Source organism: Mauremys reevesii, linkage group 1 (assembly GCF_016161935.1).
Source record: "Mauremys reevesii isolate NIE-2019 linkage group 1, ASM1616193v1, whole genome shotgun sequence".
Taxonomy (NCBI): Eukaryota; Metazoa; Chordata; order Testudines; family Geoemydidae; genus Mauremys; species Mauremys reevesii.
In genome coordinates, this window is record NC_052623.1 from 231,685,912 (window position 1) to 231,711,669 (window position 25,758).

General features: G+C 39.3%; 1 protein-coding gene across 19 annotated transcripts in view; it reads left to right on the plus strand.

The window, feature by feature from the left end:
* LOC120406051 (potassium voltage-gated channel subfamily KQT member 1-like) overlaps window positions 1-25,758 on the plus strand; it is an 819,762-nt gene that overhangs the window by 345,366 nt on the left and 448,638 nt on the right. The gene's annotated exons all lie outside the window — the stretch shown is intronic.

A 25,758-nucleotide genomic window follows, 5' to 3' on the forward strand; every position in this document is an offset into this window, starting at 1 on the left:
ACACAGTGAACAAAAATGTTGTTTTCTTCATCTTTTTAAGTAATGCGCAATAATCAGTTTAATTCCATGATTTATGGTGACATAATAGGCTGTAAATTCAATATCCCGCCCCCCTTTAAGTTTGAAATTATATTGTAGAATCTCATCAACTGAATTAATTAACAAATACATATGGGATAGAACCTAAAATAGGCTCTTCTGATTTTGGTTTTGTTCAACAGAAGGAAAATATTAGGGTAAACACTGAGGAAAAACTAAGAATAGTTGAGCAGTAGAACAAGGTGCCCAGGGAGGCTGTGGAGTCCTAAAAACTGGAGCTAGAAAGCAGCACAAGACACTTATTAAGCAAAGGTGGTTTATGGATATTGAAATCAGTCTTGCCTAGTTATGTTATATGGGGATAGACCAGGAGACCCAGTAGAGAGTCTATCCATCCATCTGTTACTATAATGTATGAATAAACAGATGACTCTAAAATTGATGTTTTTTCATATTTAATTCTAGTGAAATATTTACATTGACTGATCTTTACTTAGCATTGCTCGGTTTGAATAATCCTTCTATGACTTTCGCTTTATATATTTTTTTAATTCTTATATATTTAAAGACCAAAAGATGAAATGTAAATACGCTCCAGAAGACTCCGCTGTCATATGTTGTTCTTCTTCTTGCATTTTCTTGCCACCAATACTTCAGGGCTCTCCCTGTTGAGCATGTGTGTTTGATAATATGATTGCTGATACATGGATTGGAGGAGAAGGTACTTCTTCTCTGAGTTTAAAAGGAAGAATTTCATGGTGGATCACACTTGACAAATGAGGACCTCTGTATAAAAAGATAATTGAAAAATCGTGGTTATGTCAATCTCCCAGTGTTGGAAAAAAAAGTAAAATTTAATGTCCCTTATAAAAGCAAACCAACAAGAACCAATTTGACCTTAGTTGGAAGCCCTCTCTTTAGCCCAAACAGTAAGGAAGCAGTGTTGTCTAGTGGTTAGAGCACTGGACTGGGGCAGAGGAATCCCGGTGTCAGTTCTTGGCTCTGCTAGACACCTGGGGCAAATAATTTTCCCTCTGTGCATCAGTGTCACTATCTGTAATATGGAGATGATGATACTGACCTCCTTTATAAAGTACTTTGAGATATATGGATGATCAGCACTATATATTATTAGGAGTGGTTTGAAACAGGAACTATAATAAATCTTCAGTACTGTTTTTTATTAAAGATAAACAGAATGTTAACAGAAGTTATTTTTTCTGTAAGTATTAAAATAGGGGATTTTGGATATAAAGGATAAGGGAATACAGCAGAGCTCCAGTAAGTGTATCTATTATGATTTTTTAAAAAATCTTTCATCCATCCCTTCAAATAGTTCTGTTAATCTAATATACAAAGTAAATAAACTTGATTTCTCTTAATTTTGGTTAACAACATATCTGTAAATTGTAGGATTTTTTTTTTAGCAACCTAGTACTGAAATATTAATTGGATTCAGGGAACCATCTTTATATGTCCTGGGATTGTCCCAAATGGAAAAAGATTTTGGGCAATAGCCATTTTAATATATGAAATGATGTCAACTGTATAAAATCAGAGAGACCCCAGTCTCATTACTGCGTAGGGATATTAGATGAGGAGAGAGGGATGATTACAGGTTTTTCTGTTCAGAGAGTATTTATAGATTATCCAAATTATAGTAAAATGAACATTAGTGACCAATAGTATTCTCCAGCTTGTATATTCTAAGAAGTATTCCCACGTGATATACTATCAGTTTAGGAAGTTTCAGCTGCAATTGAGAGGTGATTTGCAGCATGCTGTGCCATGCTAGCTCATGGCCATATATATTTAGTAGTTTGGCCATAATCCAATATCTTCTTGGGAGATGATATAAAGCCTGCAGCTGTCAATATCAGTACTGCGTAGCAGACATAAATCAGATGGTTGTGAAAGAGGTGGATATCAAGGTGACATGTGGGATAACATTAAATTGACGATATATTGCTTAGTTATTGTACCATACGTTGTATTTTATGTGACTCAGGAGTGGGGGAGGGGGAGGAATCAAACCATCTTGATGTAAGATGATGTGTAGAGTGTGGCCGTTTGAGTGAACTAAGTTTCAAGATATTCTACTTGTTGACTCCATATGGAACACTGCATTTTAGGTGAGTTTCACATTGTTATTGTGTTCCTTATAACTTGAAACTCAGAGAAGAACTCAAAGTGAGAATCCATGTGAAGCCAAAACAGTAAAAAAGCCCACATGAACCTTTCTCTACCCACAATTCTGTAGCTTTCATGTAATTGCAGGACAATACATTCTAATGTGAGTGATGCTTCATTTTCAGGGAATTGGTCAATAGCTCTCTTTTGGTTTTTATTTCTATGGTTTTGTCTCTCACAAAAGAAGATCCCTGAAGACTATATCAACTGTGGCAAATATTGAACTGTTTCAGGCCATAGTTGTGAGGGAAAGAGGGTAGTGAACAGTTTGTCTGTTGGGAACAGAGAGCACACAGTAGATGATATTGGCGTAATCTTGTGCCAGTGACTCAGCTCAAGGAATCACTTGTTCCTTTGGTTGGTACTAACAAGCTTCACAGTCATTCCTGTGTGGGGGCTGTAGGTCTGAGGAGCATGGATAGCCAGCACTCATGTTGTGTATGACTAAACAACCAAAGCAAAGTGTCATCAAAAGTCTGACTTCATACCTTCCATTTCAAGTTCCTCAGAATGGAAATCTTTACAAATGTCATTCACTGGCACTTGCCCTAATGTAGTAAACAGGACACACGTTTGCTTCCTTATTTACAAATAATAGTTGAAAGTAAAAGGCAACTAAGAAAAACATGGGAGGAACTTGGAAGCTGTTGAGTAAAGGCAGCATAAATATAGTAGATGATTAGAGGAGTTTTCTCAATAGGACCAAATTATGCATAAGAACATAAGAATAGCAATACTGGGTCAAACCAGTGGTCCATCTAGCCCAGTGTCCTGTCTTCTGACAGTAGTCAATGCCAGGTGCTTCAGAGGGAATGAACAGAACAGGTAATCCTCAAGTGATCCATCCCCTGTTGCCCATTCCCATCTTATGGCAAAACTGAGGCTAGAGACACCATGTAGCCCCCTTAGTTTCCATTTCAGTGGTTGCCACCAAATAACCCACACTGTGTGCTGGTAGGTGCCCAACCTACTTGAAAGTGCTCTTGCTGGGTACAAGTGGGAGAACTAAAACAAAGAGTAAAGGAGAATGGCATTTGACTGAATATGTCAACAAATTTCTGTCTAGTCCTTTTGTGGTCTAACTTCTCCTAGTGGGCCCATACCAGCCAAAAATGTAAAAGGTAAACTTCCTTTCTTTTATTGGGCATGCACAGTTTTGGGAATGTTCTGAAAATGCTAATCAGACTGAAAGATCTGAACTGAAAGATAAAATCATATGATGAACGTTTCTACCTTAACTATGCTTTTCAAAGTTCAACCGTGGCTAGTTGCCTGTTTATGATATTTCTTACAGAGTAAAGGTCCATGGAAAACACTTATGTTTACTTTTTCATAAGTTTAAGAGTTAAGATTTAATTCGTGTGTCTCTTGCTGAGCTTTTTAAAGCCATGCTGCTTAACAATATCAAAGTTATACCACCTGTCGAGATGAGTTAAAGTTGATGCCTTTGACTTGTGCCATTGTGGAAGGGCTTATGATGATGATTGTTTTTTCATGGAATGGAGGGAAACTCTAATCTTTGTTCCAAATCATCAAGAAAAAAAATGCATCTCAAGATCATAGGGATTTTTTTTTAAAAGAAGCTGGTTGAGTTGCTGTTTATATCCTGATCACCACTTGTATGTGAGAGCTGAAGAGCTCAGCTCAGGGAGTAAGTGCAAAAGACTACTGTTTAAAGTTTGTTTAAACTGTACTAATTTTGGGTGGTCGTCTCTGGATGATACATGGGAATGTACGTTTGAAATGTGACCCACCTTCAAACCTGTAAATGTGGGAAGGAGAAGGCTCCACTTACTAATCAGTTTCTAATTTTTCTCTTTGAAATGCAGCAAAGACTTTAGTTTGTAGCAGATGCCTCACTTCTAAGAACTTTACTCCAAGATGGGGTGTTCTTAGTTAGGTAAGCAGCTTGAAATGATTAATTTTACAAATCTCTGCAATGGTCACTTATTTTTCCCTATGAGTTTCCATTTTCTTCTCCCTACATTTTCATCTGTATAATGAAAGGAAGCTCTTGTAATGTGAAGAGATTTCCATATATGCAGCGTGAAGGAACATTAATATTTGATGTTTTGGTCAGTTTAAACACATTCCTTTTTTTTAGGCTTTGAGAGATGAGTCACTAAAGCCTAGAACTTTAAGTTGCATACTTTTAAGTAGACTCAGATACAAGGGGAAATGAAGAATGAAATCAAAATTAGAATAGATTTTATTTTTTAAATAATTTTTAAACTTTAAACTTAAAATATAGCAAAGTCAGGACCGTAACAATGCAGTGGTACACAGAAAGCAGAACTGTCAAGACATTCCTACGTAGTCATTTTGTCTATGGATATATACGCAGTTCCCATTGAACTAAGTGGGAGCTGCACAGACACACATCTGAGAGCAGAATATGTTTCATGGTGATTCTCACACAATTTTCAGTGTTGAATATCTTCATTGATGGCAATTTCATAACCTACCTGGTCAACTTGTTCTATTGCTAACTTGTTTGCAGGGGTGGAGGTGTGGGGATGAAACTGGTGGTTTGAAAAATAGTGATTGGTATGTTTCTGTGAATTCTCCTTTTCCCATTTCTTCCCCCCCCCCAAGGAAAATTAGTGTATAAACATAACCCTCCACCTTATCCCCCTAGCCTATTCAAGCAGTATGAAGAGATATTTAGTACTGCCACTAAGGATGTGGGCTTTGTCAGAACAGCTCTGCAGCTACAGTGGGGAAGGAAGGATGGTTAGGGGACCTAGTCTGGAATTCTGGAGACCCAGATGCAATTCCCTGCTCTGCCACAGACTTCATGAGTGACTTTGGGCAAGTCACTTAGTGTCTCTGTGCTGTAAAAAGCAGCGGGGGGAATAATAGCACTTTCCTATCTTACAGGAGTTTTGAGAGGATAACTACATTTAAAGTTGTGAGCCGCTTAGACACTGTGGTAACAGAGGCCACGTAAGTAGATCTAGTAGAGGTCCTTTGCCCTAGCTCAGGTTGCACTGTTTCAGAATAGGGCCCCAACTGGGGCTCCCTTGTTGATGATATCAGCTGCCAATATAGCACAGGAGGATTATATTTGTTAAAAGTTGTTTGTTTTTTTATTGAGTGCCCTGAACTTCCATTTAAGTCAATGGTAGGATCAAGCCTATGGCCAATCTTCTTTTGCAGCTGCTTTGATTTGTTGCTGGCCACCGTTCACCCAAGGTGCAGTTTGGATGGGCAGGAAGGAGGGCAAACATCAACCATGCATGTCAACCTCCAGAATAGATCATTATGTCTTAAATTCAGAACCAATGTGAAGGGTAATGCATAGGAATGCAGGAGGGGAAAGACTTGCTTTTGTTTTGGCAGGAAGGGGTGTTAAATTCAACAGCAGCTGCAACTCTTAAAATAATTCATTAACTTGTAACCTCTTGAGATATGTTAACATAGTGTAGCTGTAATTTTTTTAAGACTGTCCTCTGTTAGACTGTTTGAAGCATATTGACACAGGTACTGTATCTCTCTTGTCACTAGGGCTTTGGTTTTAAGGCAGCCACTTCTTTTCTGTTTTGCTCTCTACCAACATCTCCATATTCTCATGTGCCCAAGGTACCAATCAAAATCTTTGGGTCCTGATCTTGCAGCTGGGTAACCATCCACTTTTGCATCCACCCATTTGTTAGAGAGTGATCTCAGGATCAGGGCATTGATTTGCTGTGATAATCATCTTTCTGTTCTTCTTTGTACAGTGAATAGCTCAGTGGTCCATATCTGGGGCTCTTAAATACCACTTTCAATATAAATAAATAAATACACAAGGAAGGTACTGGAATTTTACAAACTGAGCAATTTGCTAAAGCAGATCTAGTTTGTAACTTGGGAGGTTAATAGCAAGGCACCTTGCACATCTGTGTTTCAGATCACCTTCACTTTAGTTTAATGGAATGAAAGAACCTTGTAACAGTATTACCACACAGGCCATGCAGCTGCTTTAATGTACTTCTGCAACTGCTACATGTAATGAAAACACAGCCATTGTCGTCAACTTTCCTGATGTCATACAAATATATGTTTTTATAACTGTTTTTCACCGAACAGAGTTTCTGAGAACTCCAGAAGTACAGGGTCCGTTATCACTCTTGTTTTAATTTATTTTATTAATCCCATATTGTCCTTCTAGGCAGTGTTGTTGTAGCTGTGTCGGGCCAAGGATATTATCGAGACAAGGTGGGTGAGGTAATATAATTTATTGGAGCAACTTCTGTTGGTGGGAGAGACAAGGTTTTGAGCTTACACAGTCTTCTAGCATGCAATTGTTTTCTATGGGTCTGAAGTTCTTGATTCTTTAGCTGTCTCTGCTGCAGTCCACCCTTTTTTCATGCCAAGTTATAATGGTGATGTGTTTCAGATGCACTGAGAAGACCTGAATTGGGTTTATCTGCAGTTGCAAAATAATCTCAGGGTAAACTGAAATTTGGCGGGCTTCATTTTTGCTACAAATTCAAAAGTCAAATGAGGTCTATCTATAGGTTCATGGACCTTTTAAGCCCATCTGGTTGTATTAATTTAACTCACTGCCACCCTCCTTTGTTCTGCCAGAGGTAGATTTTGAGATCTTCAGAGCTGGTGACACTGTTGGTTAGTATGCCGTTATCTACTCCCATTTCAAAATGGGGTAGCTTAAAGTGCCTTAACAAGCTGTTATTGTACATCAGCAAGGTCCTCATGTTAGATACACACCCCAGCTTGTCACAAACTAAATGTTTTCCCAGGCTTTTTCTAGGGTGCAGTAATGCAATTAATGGATGGACTGGGTAGATGGTCAGGTTATGTAAGTAGCATTTGAGGTTAGTAAAAGATAGCAAGCAGGAGGTCTTTTGTAATTAATTAATTTGTTTTAAAATTAATTAATTTAAGACATGTGTCCTAAATTTTCAAAAGTGACTAGTGATTTTGGGGGCTAAACTGGAGACACCTTAAAAGAACCTGAATTTTAGAGGACAGATGTTCAGCACATTAAGCAAATTCGGCACCCAAACAGCACAGGTCACTTTTGAAAATTTAGGCAGATGGATTTCACTGTCTTTGTGCATCCTATATTTTTGTTGTTGTTTTAAATAACATTTAGTAACATGGTTCCGATAGATGCAGCTTCTACATTCCAGTAAATACCACAGCCTCACCCTAGTCCAGGGGTCGGCAACCTTTCAGAAGTGGTGTGCCGAGTCTTCATTTATTCACTCTAATTTAAGGTTTTGTGTGCCACTAATACATTTTAATGTTTTTAGAAGGTCTCTTTCTCTAAGTCTATAATGTACAACAATATTTTAGTTATATGTAAAGTAAATAAGGTTTTAAAAATGTTTAAGAAGCTTCATTTAAAATTAAATTAAAACGCAGAGACCCCGGGACCGGTGGCCAGGACCTGGGCAGTGTGAGTGCCACTGAAAATCATCTTGCATTCCATAGGTTGCCTACCCCTGCCCTAGTCTATTATGTATATTATTTATTACTTGATTTTATATTATTTACATGCTTTTTATGTTAAAGTAAATATTGTGTGATTAGTTAAAAACAGATGCCCTGTTTTCCTGAATCATAAATACAAATCAGAAAATACTCTCTAAATCTCTGTATTTGCTGAAAGTTCTCAATATGTAAGTTTTAATTACTTCCTTCATCTTTTCCATACTTGAGTTTGCAGTGGTACACGTTATTTGTGAAATGGTAACTAATGCTTATATTCAATCATTAAACATTTGGGTCTGTAAATATAGAGAGCAAACTATTCAAAAGACTGGCTTCAGTTGGTAAATGTATTTTCAAAGTGAAGTGAGTGCTAAAACTAATGCAGAAAGAGTCAGAAATGCATGCATCATGCCAGCTTGAGAACACATGAATGCTAAAGCATGTCAGGTCATTCACAGGGCACTGATCAGGCTTATGGGTGTATTAGAAAACAGTAGGAGTGAAATTAGATTATGTTCTGTTCATAGTGATAATCCCACAAGCAGCATGTGACACTTTGTGTAATTATTCATTTGTCCCACTTCTCATAAATATTTGTGACCTGATCGAATCTGTTTAAGATGTCATGGGGTTAGGCGTGGCATTAAAGCAGACTTTTCCCTAGGGACACCTTCCTTGGTGATTTAGACTCATGAATTTAAGGCCAGAAGACACCATCAGATCATCTAGTCTAACCTCCTGTGTATTATAGGCCACTAACACCAGACTTCCTGGTCTCCACTAATTCTTCAGATACCAGGTTGCCCTCTTATAAAATCTTTTCTTGCAGCATGTCTTTCTGGGGTCAGCCTTTAAAATTTGGTGCAGCCAAGTAGCTGTGACCTTAAGGTAGCCATTTAGCAACTGGCAGTGCTGTGTTGGCTGAATATTTCTCTCTTTCAGCTGGTAAATACAGGCTACATTTCCCCCAGACCCTCTAGTTTTTCCTTTGATTGCTAAGGACAGAGCACACTCTCACAGTAGTTATACTAATATTTTTTTTGGCTTCTTTTTCAGTTCTTCCTCTCTTCCTTCCCCCAGCAATTAAAAGAAGTAAGTGTGCTCAGAAAAGCAAAGGTATTAGGGTGTTGGGTCAAACATACTGCAAGCCAGAAGGCGTGTAAGTCTTTTGCACAGGATTTCTATTCAGGCCTCTATCATCATACAGTCACAGGGCCAACCTTTGAGTAGAGATAGATAATCCTTCCAAAACGTGAGTTGACCTTCATAGCTTTGTTCTACTGACTCATAAATTCTTTTACTTGCAGCCTAACTTTACACAGGAGTAATTTATGTAGGAGATATTGAAATCTGCAAAATTCCCTGGGCATTGTTCTCTTGGGTGCGAGGTTTCCTCTTATGTAGAACAGGCAAGGAATTTATTATCCAAAATGAGTGGATTCTCCTTAGACATCTAAATGGGTCTTAAGGGAACTGTGGAGGCCAGGGCCTTTGCATTGGTTTTCTGCCTCTGGTAGTTCTGTCCTGGCTTTGCACCAGAGGCTGAGCAATTGGCAAGTGAGAGGCGGAGGAAAACTTTGACATCAGTGACTAGGAAGAAGGAAGAAAGTAAGTGGGAAGGAGATGAAAAAGGATAGGGTGGAAGGTATAGCTTTTTTTTTCTTTAAATCAGGGACAGAGGAGAAGAAGAAGCAGGGGATGAGGCTTTAAGGAAGGAGTCAGAAGTAGAGAAGAGGCAATTTGGTTGTAGCAAGAGGATTCACTCTTGGATGTAAAGTAAAACTGTTTGGCAAGGAAGAAGCCAGACCTGAAGGAGAAGATGAATGTGTGGTGGAGGGGGGCCCCAGTAATTCCCAGATTTTTTTCAGGGGCACGTGGCAGCATGGGAGCAGGACTGAGGAAGTAGGTATGAAACGAGCCTGGGGCATGCTGAGATGTAGAGGGTTTTGGGGGAGGAAGGTGACATTGTTCAATAGGGAAGAGAGGGTGGTGTTTTTGATGAGAGAGACCATAGAATCAACCAGAATTTTAATTTAAAATGGAAAAATACAATTTACAGGCAGTCAAATGTAACTGTTTCACCTATGAATTGGTTTAATTTATACAGCTCATGCTTTAAAACGCCTCCCCTGTGTCTTAACAGGTTGGGGTGGTGATGTTGGTTGAACCAAAAAAGAAAGTGCAAGCATGTGCTGGAGCAAGGCCCCTCTGTGTCGTTAGATTTGCAGAATCCTATTGGTTGGCCAGGAGCACTGAGCAATAGCTGATTGGGTCTCACACACTCATCCCAACAATTTAAACTTTTTTCCCATGCTGCTAGTCTCTAACCTCTTCAGCTGCCCTGCTGTCCCTCTCTGTAGTTATAGAGACTGAGCTGTGTTTCCAGAATCCTATAACTCTGAGCAATTGCCTGCTTTTGGGGATCAGGAAGGAATTGTTTCCCATTGGACTTAATTGCTGGAGGTCTGTTGGCTTTTTTATCTTCCTTGTGGTGGCACAATTGGAGAACAGAACATTAGGACACTCTCCTCCATCCCCTTAGTGTGGGGAACGTTAGATGATTCAGAAGTGAGCTGAGTCCTGGGTGTAAGCAGAGGGATCTAATCCAGGTTATTGATTATATGGCGGGAGCCCTGTGGACCCAATTAAATGCCTGATATGTGAGTTGGGTGGGTGTGTACTTCCTTTTCCCAATGTTGAATTAATATAGCTGTCATCTACTGCTTAAAATCCAGTGCAGTGTCTGTCTTTCATTCACTTGTGGACTGAATCTCTTCAAGTAAGACACCAAGACCAAGGAAGCCTAATATTTAAACAGGGAAATAATCTTAAAATTCAGTGAAAACTGATGTAGTTATGGTATGTGATGCTGTATGCTGTGGTAGAAGATATGTTTACTTCCAATGATGAATTGCCATCAGCCAATTGTAACTATAAGAAACAATTCTCACAAATTGTATAATTATGTGGAGGAAATTTCCATGCAACTGGAATTTGGGTGTAGGTTTTGTTATAAATGAGGACTGCTGTACTTAAATGCCACTGTTTTAATTTGTTTGAAATAACTGAGTAAGATACATTGTTTCCTGTTCCTGCATCTGGTGTATCAGTGTCGTGACATCAGGCGTGCAACACTTGTTTGCTTTTTCTCTTTACTCTCATGGCATTTCCATTCTCCTCTCTGGCACGAATCTGTAATTTAGATTCTCTCCTAAATGCAGCAAATCCATTTTAAACGGAAAGAAATGAAGAAATCAGTGCATTTACATGTGAGTGGGGAAAAAACAATACTAAACGGATATTCCATGCATAGTAATCTGTCATCTGCAAATATGGTACTGAAGTCATAAACATAAGGCAATTTTATATTTATATTATAGTTATTGCACAAATTCAGTCCATAAGCACTTTTAGCAGGTATTAGTTGCATATTAACAATGCAGATGGATATACCTAACTAGTGAGCTGCACTAGAAACATTTTTGCCCATAGTGGCTGTACATGGTTTTCCCTCTCAGACATGTATTTTCACGATTACTCTGATGTTGCTAGGTACAACATACTCTATATTTTTCTTATAAATGTAGCTATGGGTGTAGAAAAGTAAGCTGATACAGCGTATTGGAGGAATGTTATGTGCACAAGTAATTAAAGACTGTGTCATAATGCATATGCAAAATGGGATAGAATTAAGGTTGAGAGTTCAATCTTAACTTTGGCATTTCCCAAGGTTTGAGTGTAAACTAATACAATAAATAGTCTCAATTTTCTCTTTTTGAATTTTATTTTTCCTTGTTTAAGGAAGGGGAAAAGTGGGACTCCAAAGAAGGAGCTTCAGTCTCTGTTTCAAAGCTCTGCTGGCTTTTGGAAATCTGATGCTTGACAGAATTCAATTTTTATTTTAAATGATGTTGACAGATATCAATGTATATTTTAAAGCATTTTTTTCAATTTTTATCAATTTAACTGTTCACACTTGTGGGAAATTATGGGGTCAGACAATTATTTAATGACAGTAGACGTTGAGATTCAAAAAGTTAAACTTTATAACTGTCAACATCACATGTCAGAATATACAAAATAAAAATTCTTAAATGAAACTCTAAGTTCTCAGGCAGCATTTTTCTTATTTTGCCTATCTGTAAATTTCAATTATTATCAACTAATACAATAAATAGTCTCAATTTGTTGCTTTGTGTGCATATGGTGGAATCAACATAAAAATCTAATCCTTCCAAGCCTAAGAATAGAGCATGCAAATAAAAACCTTTCCCCTGTAGATCAGGGCTGTGTACTGCTTCTTAGGGCTATTTTCATAATGAATTACAAATTTCAAACTTCTGCTGGTTAGGTTATATGTGGTTTAAAAAAATAAATTGGAAGACTTTTTTTTTAAAATGAGAAGAGGGCATTTTTTCACTCTTTCAAAATGACTGAACCATATTTTCCCAAACTTTCAAAAAACATTCCCTTTTGATTATGGAACAAGCTGGAAAATGTCAGCCAAAAGGTGAATGCATGACAAAGCTGCCATTAAAAACCAGAGATTTTTTCTATTTATTGAATCATTTTGAATGAATAAATTTAAGGAAATTGTGGTCATCTTGCAGTAGCAGAGGAGTGGACTTGATGACCCTGGAGGTCACTTCCAGTCCCATGTTCTAGGTTCCTACGTCCAGGTACAAAAAAGGAAGCTAAATTTGTCAGATTTCCAACTGTGACTTGGATCAGCTCTGTATTGGAGCTCGCAGCTAAATTCAGAGATGATGTGATTTAAGTCAAACATCAGTATGCGGGCATAACATGCATGCCAAGTGAGAATAAGAGTGGGCTGTAGTTGGAGAAGCAAACAGATGTTTGTGCTTTTCTGCTGCCCTTTCAAAATTAAAAAGTACTACAAATGTGTATCAAAGTTGTTGAAAAAATTGTATGCTGAAGTACATGATTTGAGAACTAGTATGTCGTCATGTAACTAAAAACTGTACCATAATTATTACATGCAAAGTGGCAGATTTGAAATGACACATAAAACCTTAACATTGGCATTTTCTATCTTTTGAGTGCTTAAATATACGACCTTTATGCTGTCAATGTCATTTCTTTATTTCCATATAATACGTATTTTTTAGACTAGGACATATTGTGATGTAAAATTCTTCCTGGTCATGTGATCATGTCATGACTTTTAAGTGAACTTATTCTGAGAAATGCATCTAATTTAGACCTACATTTATTTCTGATATTTCAGGAAATGCTAAATCATAAAACTGGAGTTATAGGAAAACTTTGTGATAACACTTAAATTCCTCACTGTGATGGGGTTGCTGGGGTGCAACCTGGACTGTGGGACTGCTGAGCCCTCTTTTGCATCAACCTGGGGTATTCCCACCTTACACTGTGATGCTGTTGGCAAGCTACAAACCTCGGGCAGGTACTGCACTTAAACAGACCCAAACAGACACCCCCAACTTAGTTACATGGATGCTTCTCCCAGCCACTCATGAATCAACAATAGAGAGGCTCCAGCCAATTCCCACCAGCTCCCGAGCCTTGCACCCCACAACTGTACCATCTTGCCTTGGTCAGAAGCCTGACCGATGTAAGTTCATTACCAAGTCTGCCCTCCCTCGATGTGGAGACGACATACACTACTCGCCTTTGTAAACTGAACTGAGATTTACCAAGCACTTCAACCAAAACATGCTGTTTTAAGTCAAATATAAAATAGATTTATTAACTACAGAAAGATAGATTTTAAGTGATTATAAGTAGTAAGTGTAGAGATCAAAGCTGGTTACCTAAGAAATAAAATAAATTTGCAGTCTAAGTTCTATAAACTAAAAAGGATTTGAATCAAGCAGTTTCTCAGCCTGGCAGATGGTACAAACAGGTCACAGATCTTCAGTACATAGGCTTGAACTCTCCTCCAGCCCAGGGCCACCTCCCCAGTTCAAAGTCTTTTTCTGCAAGACTTTTCTTCCAGGTGTTGAGTTGTGGGGGGAATGAAACCAAGTGATAATATAACTTCCCCTCTTTTATAGTTTCTTCCAGCTTGCTGGAAAGATCTTTGCTTGTGAAGTGAGGGTCCGACTTCATTGGTCAAGCAGCCTCCATTGTCTACTTGCTTTCTCTGCGAAATCTTCTGGGATGGTCATTGGAAGTATGGATTCCCTTTAATGGGCCATCAGCACGTCTGGCTACTCCTTTGTACCTGAAAGGCTGGTTGTGGGTGTTCCCAACCTCACAACATATTTCAGTAACATATACAGCAATACCTCATAACTTCACATACAATGATAGCAGGTACAGTCCAACAGGATATTAATGTTCTGCAGATCAAGACTTTTAGAATGATTCCTCACAAGGCATACTTTATACAAAACATATCCTAATTTTATGATGGTGGTGAATATGGGGGTTCCAGGGTGCTTCTTTGAGGTACAGAGTGCCACACTCACCTTTCTAATCTTTTTTGTTTGTGTCCCCCATGTAACTCCTGGCCATACATTGTAAAGTCCTCTTCTACATTTTGACATTGACAGATGAAAGACTGTTGTCTTGAGAAAATACTGAGTCTCATTTACAAAAGAAAATTGTGTGTTTGTATGTACGAGCCCTAAAATATTCTTCTTTTTCATTTTCACCAAAATAAAAGGAATTTGTGACCAGTTGTATACACATGTCAGCTCCAGTGATGAAATGTAATGACTCTGGGACAGGCAGTGAAGAAAAAAAAAAAACTTGAGCACTGAGGTTTTGTGGTCAAATCCCACTTGAAGACACTCTGTCTAGGGATTCTCCATACTACATTTGGAAATACACGAGCTTCTGTGTTTAGAAATTGAGTTGGCTGTTAGGGTTCAGGTTTTGTCACGAAATGTGGCAGTTTTGATTATAGCTTTTATGCTACAGTATAAAACTGCTTCAAGCATGGTCACATGGCGCTGGTGAATAGAGTGTTTCCCTTAATCATTCATGCTTCTTTATATAATGAAGAAAGTGGCAGTGTTCATAGGGTAGTGAATATTTTGTTCTCATTGACTGTGCAAAAAACCATATTCCCACAATGGCAGTTAATTATAGAGTAATACATCCTGCCTTCTCAGAGAAGTGAATACTTTAAACCTTGTAAATTATTCATCTGAAAAGGTTCTGACCCTGCTCAAAAAAGTAAAGCATTGCACAGGACTTAAATTCTCACATTGGCATAGGCTTTCTTTGTCTGCCACAACAGTTAATGGTTTAGATCCTTTTCTTTTTTAGCCTTCCAGGTTTTTTCTAGAGCTGAGCAAATAATTGAATTTTCTGGTTCTGTGGCTGAAGAGGGGGAAAAAAAATCATGTTGGGTTGACCTGAAGTGAAATGTTGTGTGTTTGTCACTGACATGGCAAACCAAAAAAAAATTGTATAACGTGTTGTTGCAGTCGCGTTAGTTCCAGGATATTAGAGAGAGAAGGTGGGTGAGGTAATATCTTTTATTGGACCAGCTACTGTTGGTGAGAGAGACAAGCTTTTGGGCTTACACAGAGCTGAAGTTGGTCCAATAAAAGATATTACCAAACCCAAAAAAGTCATTTCAGGTTAAATAAAACAAAATATTTCTTTTGTTTTAGGTGTTTTACCCTTTTTAAAAAATAGACAAATCTAGCTATATTTCAAAACAAAAGGTCGTCATTTCCAAACATTTTGTATCAGCAATGTCAAAATGAAACATTTCAACTTGAAAAAAAAAGTGAAGATATATATAATTTGGCCAAAATTATTTGCCTATTTTGACCCAAATTCACAAATAGTTTCAGATGACCTGAAACTGCACTTTTCAGTGAATAAACTATTCATCTAAAAAAAAATTTGCTTGGCTCTAGTTTGCGTTCTTTGCTTGCGAAGGCTTTTCAGGGTACGATTACACTGGAATTAAACACCCCCAGCTGGCCTGTGTCAGCTGACTTGGACCCACAGGGATTAGGCAGTATCGGTGTTCAGGCTCGGGCTTTCCCACCTCATGGGGTTCCCTAGCGTACACTCCAGCCTGAGCCTGAACATCTACACTGCAGTTGTATAGCCTCTCAAGCCTGAGTCAGCTGACATGGGCCAGCCATGGAGGGTTTAATTGCAGAGTAGACATACCCTTAAAGACCTGTCATTCCTTTATAGGCAGCAGGGTCTCTTGCTTTGGTGTAGATTTTTTAAGAAAACACTTTTCTCCGGAGTGTATAGTTGTGACCCACATTAACTGCTAATATTAGTACTACGATTATAAATTTCCTGTTTTACTTAATAATAAATAAATATGTCCTCAGTTTATCCATGTTGTACACAAGCTTTTGCTGAATGGTCATAGTATCGTTGATTAAAGTTCTGTCCAACTCTTGCTTACCATTCCATACTGTTTTATTTCCCCCCTTCCATCCCATCATGCTGAAATGAGATGGTAAAGTCTTTCAGATCTGTGAAAATCAGTCCTTTTGTTTGTTTGTTTTTGTTTTAGTCTTATAAATAGGATTAGGAGTTTAATTCTGGGAACCCAGGTTTGGAAATTTTTGCCAATAAGATCACCATTGCTCAGCAATATCAAAGCTAAATGATTACAACAGAATGAAAACTGTCCTTGCTTTCAGGCCTGCAATAAAACGTTTGAAAAGCAAGAGTGACAAGTTACACCAAAACAGCAAATGCCTTGATTGGACTTTGTTAGAATTGTAGTTTCCCTGGAAATTCTAACATGGAATGACTCCAATATAAAACTCCAGATTATAGCAGTGAGGCACACCTATTTATTGGTGGGTGCGGTGGGTGCAGTGGGCTATTTGAGACAGAATTCTTTCAGCCACTCTGGGGGAGTAACAGCTGTGCCATAGCATTGAAAAGGGTGCAATGTGAATCCTGTCTGCACGCTACATGTCAGCTAAAGGAACATAACCTCACCCTCTCCACTCTCTTGCATGAGACCACTGGCCCTCGCTGAACATAGTGCCACACAACAGGCATTGTGGCTGGCTCTATGTAGAGGTTTAAGAGTGCAAGGAGCTTTCACCCCTCTCTTATCACCACTCCAGCACAGGTCCAGCCACATTATACCCCTCAGTGATGTGAAACTAAATAATATGCATTTATGTTATTACTCGACTTAAAAGAGGAAGTCAGGAAGATACTATTTTTGAGCTCTTTAAACAATATGTGTTTACTGCTAAGGGGACCTTCATTCTTGCCCCTTTGAACACAGCTTACCTTGCAACAGGTACTTGCCGGTCATGTATTTAAAAATTATTCTTATCAGTTTCTGTTTTTTGCTTTCTGGTATTGAGAACCTTTTTTTCTGAAGGTGCAAAAGCAAAATTTAGTTTTGGACACTTGCAATTTTCTTGGGTGAGTTAGTCACTAAATTTGGTGACTAAGTATTATACATACAGTTCTCTCTAGTGCTGGACTGCAGTGTATTTGTATTCTGGATACTGGGAGTCCTATGTTGACTCACACACAGTAGCACACCAGTGTTATATTAACATAATACAGCAGTGCCTGAATGGTAGGTAGAGACCACCCAGCAATATCTGCCTTTCTGGGTGGGCCACTCTGACACTGCTTCTTTCTCTTGAAGCTTAATTTTTAAATTGCTACCAAATAACTTGTGAGGAGAATCTGGTCAGAAAAGGGCAAATGCTCCAATTTCAAAGCCACATCAGGGTGGGTCTAACAGGGTGGGTGAAACAGTTCAGGCTAAATATAAACCAGCTTGAACTTTCTTCAGCCACCCTGTTGGCCAATCTGCAGTCAAACTTTTTTAGGGTGTCAGAAAGGGTCACCTGCCCCTTCTTGTGTCTAATCCCCATTGATCTCTTTGCTGTGCCCTAGTGTTCTTCATGTTGAACTCTGAGACTCCTGTTAGCTGCACCCCAAAGCATGTGTGAATTTCTGCTCTGGAATGTCTTGTTAGATACACAGTATATTCTGGAGCATAATTAACAGGAAACTATAGATGCAGCACAGTACGGAGCTGGCCCCACAGGAAATCTGTCAGTGCTTCTGAGCTTCCATTTGTAAGTGGGGGCAAAAGAAGTAACAATGATAGGGCCCTAATAGGGAGAGGGAGATTAGCAGAGGCTCAGTGAGTGGGGAGGTCACTGGACTTTTGTAACAGCTTAGAAACTGAATAAAGGTATAGTACAGATTAGCACCCAACATACTAGTGCTTAACTGAATCTGAAATTCACCCAGAACTAGTCTTAAAGGCTTAATACCTGAGGATGCATTATGGCTAAAAGCTTGTGATCCAATCCACAGAGAACCTACCCAGTGGGACTCCACATACCCTGCATTCTGTTGAGTGTAGTTATCCATGGCAGATCTTCACAGTGCACAGAGGATGGGGCAAATTGAAGTCACGTTCATGAGGAAATCCATAACAGCCAAACCCAGAGTAGGGAGTAGTAGGCTGCATCCTGCATAGGCGATCTATGAAGATGAGGATCCCTTGAAGCACATGTATGGGATCAGGATTCCTTATTTCAGCCCCATTGTGTTTTAGTTCCTAGCACAGGCTTTTACTCAGCCTTTGCTCCATTGTCCAAGATTTCCTCATACTCCTTAAAAAACAAACTTTAATCAGAGTAAAAAAAAAAACTACTGAGAATCCATAGTAGTTGCTATACATTAAGGGCCTGATTCTGTTCTCTCTCTTACCATTGTGTATCAGAAGTAAGTCCAGTGAAGTCCAGTGGTATGAAGCCTGTATAAATGAAAGCTGAATCACATCTTTGCATCATGCTGCTACTATTTCTACGCTGTGTTCTTTCTCTCTCTCTTTTTTTTTTCACGTGTTGTCTTAGAGCGGACAAATTATCCCTAGTTACCTGTTGACTCCTCTATGCTAAGTTGCATTATGTCATGTTGGTATGCAATGTCATGCAACAGAGTGGGTGAAGAATGGGAATTGACATGCTTAATCAAATTGAAAAGTAAAGTATAGCAGCAATGGTTTAATGAGATGTCTATTATCTGGTTGGATAGCAAATATTCAGTGACAGATATTTGTTGAATTTCAGTAGTTTTGATGTGCAGATTTTGTAACAATCAGACCGCTGCAAACCTGACCTGTTTTTAAATAACACCCAAACTGGTTTTTATGTTCATTGCAGCTGAAAAAAAATGCAATACAAGCCAACTCAACAGTAGCTTTACTTTTCACAAATAGGTGTGTATTGATTTAAATCTTCAACCAGCTGCTAATCTTTTGGGTTTGTCATGTTGTCAGACTTCATTACACCACTCACTCAATGATGTAATACACACTACATGACAAATTGCTGCTTACCCGTAGAATGGCTGAAGAGCTGTAGACCAATTTTCTGCAGTGGTGAACTTGTTTGCACAGTATTGTTTCTTCCTGAAATAAACACACAAAAACTACCACAGTGTAAATGTCCGTGCCAGCAGATTGTCTGCCACTTATGGCAAAGCAGGGGCAAACTTGAACAGTTCAAGGTCAGACTCTAAGTATCTTGAAGTGTGTGGGAATACACTTCACTACCTGCACATTTTGCATTCCTATATGCGTTACTCTTTTCTTTATAGAAGGAAGTCATTTCTTCCCCCTTTCTGAGGAAGAAAACACATAGTCTATGTAGTCTCACTTCCTCACACTAATGGGGTGGTTGATGGTGGGCTCCTTTATCCTTCTGTTTTCTCACTCACTCTAATAGTAGCTCTGCATACTACATCTAGTGGGGAAAAAAAGACATTTCTAGCTGTTTCTGTTATAGCAGATTCCTGCCATGGCAGACTGCTGATGGCACATTTTTAGGTTTGAATTAAACAATCCTATCAAGTTACATTGCAAGATGCTTTTGTTTTCTGTTATTGGTTTTCATGGTATACAGAAGGAAAAAGTTATTATCTACCTGTGTTATCCAATATTTCTCTTGGTAATTTGGGAGGTTTAGTTTCATGCTATTATTCCTTTCAGAAGAGCTACAAAGAGCTCTTCAAAGTGGAAACGGTCAGGTTTGGATGGTGTGTTATAGTCCAGTATAGTGTATATACTTAGCCTTCCTTTCTAACTTTTAAAAGGAAGAGATTCATTAGATAATTTTATTTGTAGAACAGTAATATAATAATGTCATTTCCATGCCTGGGCTACTAATACCTTGTTTGTTCCAAAAATTTAATGACCAAGATTTTAAAAAATAACTAGTGTTTTTGGATGCCCAGCTTTGGGACACCTTAAAGGTTCTTGATCTCAAAGTGCAGAGCCCCTCCCTCCCCCCTGATAATCTGGACCCTTTGTTAGGAACCCAAAATCACTAGTCACTTTTGAAAATCTCGACCAATATCCTTTGCATCATTTATGCTCTTTTGTTTCATTTTTGGCAATTCACACTGCTTAGAAAATGAAAGTAGCCCAGTCAGTTTCACTTAATTGTTAATTTCATCTTTTTGGTACTCATACAGAAGCCCAAAAGCATTGTGTTTTGGTTCCAGTGCAGCAAGGGATTATATACAACATCTATTGCCATTTAAGATAGTTTTCACTGTCGTGAAAACATTGCTATTTGTATTACATTTTATAAATCCTTCTTATTTTACTGACTTAAATATGGCTTCTTTTAAATATTTACTATACAGTAACTTATTTATTAGTGATGTATAAAGTGAAATATCTGCTGTATGTGTAAGATTGTAGTCAGACTTTACACACTTCAGATTATTTGACCCACCAAGTGAATGCAATATTCTTAGCTCAGCCACCATGAGATAGTGTGTGGGGATGTGGTTCACAAACTCCTTTGCCTGTGATCTTGTGCTCAGATCAGTCACTTTTTTACTCTTTCCCAAGCTCAGTCAGTTGCTCTCCGAAGTGACAGCTAATGAGTGACTCCAACTAACTAACAGTACCCAAATACAGTTGTTGAAAAATAAAAGTAGATTGTTATTGTCACATAATGGAAATAGAGAGAAAAATCATGAAACAGAATTTCAGGGGAAATAAGCCCATCCTATGACGTACTATGGAAATCAGAATTAGGTGAGTTCAAGCTTAAGTATTATTTACAGCAGTGGTTCTCAACCAGGGATACATATAGCCCTGGGGGTACGCAGAGGTCTTCTAGTGGGTACATCAATTCATCTAGATATTCGCCTAGTTTTACAACAAGCTACATGAAAAGCACTAGCAAAGTCAGTACAAACTAAAATTTCGTACGACGTGTTTATATTGCTCTATATACTATACACTGAAATGTAAGTACAATATTTATATCCCAATTGATTTATTTTATAATTGTATGGTAAAAATGAGAAAGTAAGCATTTTTTCAGTAATAGTGTGCTGTGACACTTTTTTGTATCTTATGTCTGATTTTTATAAGCAAGTAGCTTTTAAGTGAAGTAAACTGGGGATACACAAAACAAATCAGACTTCTGAAAGGGGTACAGTAGTCTGGAAAGGTTGAGAGCCACTGACTTGCTGCATGGTAGAAAATGTCTTTGGTCTCCTGTAATCTAAGCTTGTTTTCCTTTAGCCTGCCAGCACTGAATTTGATCACATGACCAGCAAGGGTGTGTGTTTATATACAAAATCTCATGATATGTCCCTTATTCTTTTAATTTTCTGCATGGTCCGGTTACTTTGTGGCATTACCTCAAACTTTACCTGTGCAGAAAAATTAACTTGGGGTTATCTGAAGTTTTAAAACTTTTAATGTTGTATTTAGGCTTATGTTAATGTTTTTTCCTCTTTCAAAACATGAGTGCTTAAGTAATATAACCACCTCTGTAAGCTGTTAGTGTTTAGTTCAACTTAATGTCTCTCAATAAGTGTGTCTGAGTTATGTTTGGGTCTTTCCGGACAGGGGCCTAAACTTTTTAATATGAAGCAAAAATAATATGTAATAGGGAATTACCCAATTTAAATCCTACAGATACAATCAGGAAGCATTACATTTTATCTGTAGTGTGATGACATTATGTATTATGGATACTGGCAATATAATACCTACACCAAGACTTCAGTGACAAGATTATTATTCTGTATACTTTATGAAAGGAAATCTTTGTTCCTTGACCCCAAACCAAAGCTTTGGTTTTTTTTTAAAAATCCAATTAAATCATATTCCACATCAAAAGATGTTTGAACCCAATATTAGCAAACACAGTTATGGTACAGTGATCAAAAGGATGTTTTTACCAATAGCGGGATTTAACCATTTGTAAAACTCTGACATGCAAATTGACATTAACAAGTAGTCCAATGCTAGTCAAACCATTAACATTACTGCACTCCAAATGTCAAGTTTAAACCCATGAAAGGAAGGAAATTGAAAGTTAAGTTTGAAACCCCACCACTAGCCCATTGCAAAGTTCCTTAATATTGCAACACAGTGATATGCTCTGTTTGAAGAAACACACGTGTTTGCATTTACCCTCACTTATCACTTATTCATCCCTTGGTGAGCCTACAGGTACTATATGCAAAGTTTTATGGTTTGTTGTTTTTTTTAATGATGGGCATGCTTGTTTAAAAATTAGTTTTCTCATCCCTACCCTTTTCCCTAAAACTTGAGCAGAGCCTAAACCAAAACTTTTATAGGTTAAAAAACAGCTTGGATGGTTTAATTTACCTTTCTTTAATTTGTTAGCACTTCCCTCTTCCCACTGCCAATGGTAGTGCCAAACAACCACAAGAAAGTCTGTTCTGGAGCCATTTCTGTTATGGCCTGTAAAGGAAGGACCAGGTATTTAACAAGAGAATCTCTTACTATGAAGTTTCTAGACTGTAGAGTTTTGGATAGGTCCAGGGAAGCACCTAGCTATTTAGATGTTTGTCTGAAAAAAAGCCTCCAAACTTCATATCACCATCGAAGGATTTGTGCCTTGTATTTGAAAGCAAGGAAGGTGTGAGGGTTTACGCCCCTGGTAGCAGGGCAGCACGGCCTAGTGGCCCAAGTCCATAAAATCGCCCCTGATTGCAGGGCGGTGTGGCCTAGTGGCCAAAGTCTATAGAATCACCCCTGGTTGCAGGGTGGTGCGGCCTAGTGTCCAGAGTCTCTCCCACTCCGCCGGGCCCCGGTCCATGACCCTAACACTGATGTAGGACCTTGCCACTGGCTGAACTGGGAGGGTCCTACCAAAACACACTGAGGCTTATGGGGGCAAGATACCAGTCCGTCATCCCCGCCCCCCGGGTCGCTTCCTACCAGCTTGAGAGTTGGGGTCTCCTACGAGTCCCTAGGTTCTCCACGGGTCTCCGGGTCCGTTGCCTCCTCGGGCTCCTCCCGTAGTAGGGCTTTGTGCTGTTCAGGAGAAGCTTCAGTTCCTGCCATCTTCCAGGGTGGTGGCTGGTCCTTCACAGGAGCTTCCGGGTTAGGTCCTTCCCCTGCGGTTGCCACCCCAGACTGAGCTGAGTTCACTCCTTTTATACTCTCAGAGCACTTGGAACATGCCCAGTACGGCCGGGGTGGGACTTCCGCTGTCAGAGCTACTGGTCCAACGCTGCTGGGGCTAGTGCAGGGCGGGGCCGCCCTGTCACAGAAGGGCTATGGCATGTGGGAGCTGAATAAGGTTTAATGGGGTGTGTACATTTTTATTCTGTATTATGAGTCCCTGTTCAAGCTTAATTTATGCATTTGGGAATAACACCACATTAGTTTTCTATTACTGATGTGCAGTGAAAGCTAAATGTTTCTAGTGCCAAGAATTTCACTCCACTGTAAAATGATCTTATCATCCAGTCACAGATAATTTTTCATTCAATACCGGTTGATTACATCTGCAAGAAGGATCCTTTCTCTCTTCAGAAGAAGTCTACTGAGGGTTGTTCCTGAAAGCAAAACCCACCTATCAGACTTTCTGAAAGTGATGGGAAAAGTCTGTCTTGGGGACATTTAACCCCAATCAGTTTTGCCTGCTGACCTGACATAGTAACTCATAGAAGACTCTGGGGACGCGATTGAACCAAACTCTGCCTCAGGATGATCAGATCTGTCTGCATCCCAGGCAGCATCCTCCAGTTCTGGATTACAATAGGCCCACATATAGCCATGCACTTCTTGGACTCCCCCCTTTCTTCTCAATACTTCCACAAGTCCAATAAAGCCTGAAATCCAACTTGATGCTGTTCCACCTTCCCAGGCCATCAGATTTCTACTCTAATGCCTTAATAGCCCAGGTCACAGATCAACATTGAGATTCCCCACAACATGCTGAAGGTGATCTTCACCTCTTTTACTATTGCAATCTCTCTCATTGTAAAGCTGGCTAATGAGTGGGCATTTGTGCTCAGGGCCACTATGGTGAGGAGCCAGGCCTCTTCTTTACTGCATATGCTGGGTGCACACACAATATGAGGGGTAACCTTTGCTCACCATCTTGTTTCACGATCCAATGCTGGATCATCATGAGAGAGAACCAGAGGCCAGCAGAGTGGGCACTCTGAATTTGAATTGCTTGGATTTATGCTGAGTAGAAGAGACACTAGTGTTGTTTTAATGTCCAGAAAAGAAATATCATAGAGAGGCTTCAAGCTGAGGAAACAGAATTGTGTATCATTCACAGTCTAGTGGAAGGTGTCAGAAAGCCTGGGACCTCTTCTGAGAACACTAGATTGCTTGAAACTCAAAAAAACAAGTGGATTATTTTCCCGAATCCCATCTCAGGGGAAGAATGTTATTTTTGGCAAAATGTGCAAGAATGTTGATCTATGTAGTAGTACAAGGGTGCTTCTAACTGTAGAGGGTGATGCAACTCTCATCAAGCTCATAGACTTCTTCTGCTTGGTCAACTGACTTTCCTGTTCAGTGTTTTATTAAGATAGCTTAAACAAAACAAAAAAGTAGAAAGTGGTATCTCAGAATCAATGGTAGTGAAGTCCCCACCCAAACCTAGCCCTAAAGATGATGAAAGGTACAGTCCCTTGGCTCCAAATACTTGCTACATCTTGAGGAATGAGGGCCAACCACCACCCAGTGTTGATAGATGTAAGGAGTTCTCTCTAACTGGATTATAAACTGAAAGAGAAAAACCATGAAAGCCGCTTCAAAGCTTTCCCCTCTTCAGACATTATCAGAGGTTCCTAGCCTGCCATTACCAAGCTGTTCTCTAGCAATCTCACAAGGGAAAGGAAAAAAATAGCTGTCAGTTATTTTCTGCAAATTAGTCAATGCTTTTCAACTTGGGATAAATCTTAACTATCAAAGACATAGCCCTCTAAAAATGATACCAGTAGGCACTTTCTAATGTCTGAAGTAAATCACTCTGATGTGAAGTCCTCCAAAATCAGAAACAGTGGAACCAATATGAGATCCCTTTGAGGACAGCATGCTCTTTAATAATGGACAGGCTACTCACTTTGAGCGTATCTAGTCTGTACACAGTGGGTCAACTTTCAGACCTGGTATAAAAATAAATCAATTAAATCAATTGTGTTGTATCTGGTATGTCTGTTTCTTAACTCTGTGTTGTTCCACAAAGTTGTCTGAACAGACTATCCTAGAAACCAACTGAATCCTTGATGAAGAAAAATCTGAAAGGACATAAATTCTTCCTGGCAAGAGAACAATCCTTGGTTAGCATGTAACTCTATTTGCTTTATTTTGTGATGATGTCACAGGTCTGGTCTTGGCCATTCACCAGATTGCTGTGAAAGGATCCAGATGCTGGATTCCCAAGTGTTTTAAGCCTCTGGAACATGAACAGGGCACTGACACTGTCCCTGTCTTAGGGTCCCTAAGCATACTCTCAGATATCCTCTCTCTAGCACCCCGACCTCAGAGTTTGGACCATGTAATCACCTGCCTAGCCCCTAGAAGCAGTGCAGAGCCCTCAGACTCCTCTGTAGCTTATACTCATCCTTTTCCAGAATCCCACTGAAGGTGTGAGCCTCAGGCCGGGATTAACTGATGTGTACTCCGTGCACTTGCACAGGTTCCAACATTGGGCTGGGGGAGTGGGGATGGGAGGACAGCGCGTGTGCATGTGTGCATATTGGCAAAAGCCAATAGACTGGAGTACTGAATTGAGGGGCCAGGTCAGCACTGGTGATCAGGATTCACTGTGGGATGAGTGCAGGGCCTCCAAACCCCTATCCACCAAGGCC